This window comes from Brassica oleracea, chromosome C5 (genome assembly GCF_000695525.1).
Source record: "Brassica oleracea var. oleracea cultivar TO1000 chromosome C5, BOL, whole genome shotgun sequence".
Taxonomy (NCBI): Eukaryota; Viridiplantae; Streptophyta; class Magnoliopsida; order Brassicales; family Brassicaceae; genus Brassica; species Brassica oleracea.
In genome coordinates, this window is record NC_027752.1 from 14,947,306 (window position 1) to 14,948,322 (window position 1,017).

The following is a 1,017-nucleotide window of genomic DNA, read 5'->3' on the forward strand; positions in this document are numbered from 1 at the left end:
AAAAATTTGTGTTATGAACTTATATGTGTCAACTTCTTTGTCAAATTGCACTACCAAACAAATTTGAGATGGTCTTGCCCTTTATATTATCCGAAATATAGTTACAAAAGGTCACTGCTCAGAAGACTTTCCAGACTACTTATAGTTAAGTCGTCCAACATTCCAGACGACTTAACTGTAAGTTTTCTGCGCAGAATATATTTACAAAATAGGGATCAAGTTCAAATACAAAATAGGGATCAAGTTCAAATACACACATCAGCCTAATCTATCATACAAAATCATCTAAAGTGGCATCTTTATCACCCGTCATACGTACCCAGGATGTCATCCATGTCCTTGTTTTCGAACTCATGCGCGTCAGGAAGCTCTTGAAATATATCCACCGCCATCTTATCCCTCATACTCTTCCAGTTGGCCTTAGCAAAGTCTTTTTTACTAAACTCTATCCCAAGAGCATGACATTCAATGTACTGTAGAGTGTACACGCCACAATCACCAGCTCGGGCCGGAGGTATATTGGTCGGTCTCTCATATGTGAATGGTTCCAGGCTGTATTGGGCACGTTGTTCGTCTGAGGAAGCGCACTCAACAAGCAATAGTTCATCTGAGGAACCGCACTCAACAAGCAGATAAGAGACCATGTAGAGAAAAGGCTCCATTACCACATCGAGTTCTTCTGGGGAGATACTGGAACAAATGCTGTCAAAGACGACTATGTGCCTCTTAGGGATTGATATCCAAATAGCAATCCAATGACTGTCGGCGAAGTTTACTGGCGCATAGATATCATCAATATCCGTCCCCCAAACCTTGTTCGATTGGCAAAATGATGGTACGACTTAGTAGACAACTTATAATTAAGTCGTATGTAAAGTCTTCCAGCTGGAAGACTTAGTACAAGACTTATAATTAAGTAGTCTGGATAGTCTTCCCAGACGACTCAAAGGGATGATCAAAGAAGCACATTCTCTCGCTCCTGAAATGTCGTGGGTTAGCGTCGTACCTCTTCCTCAG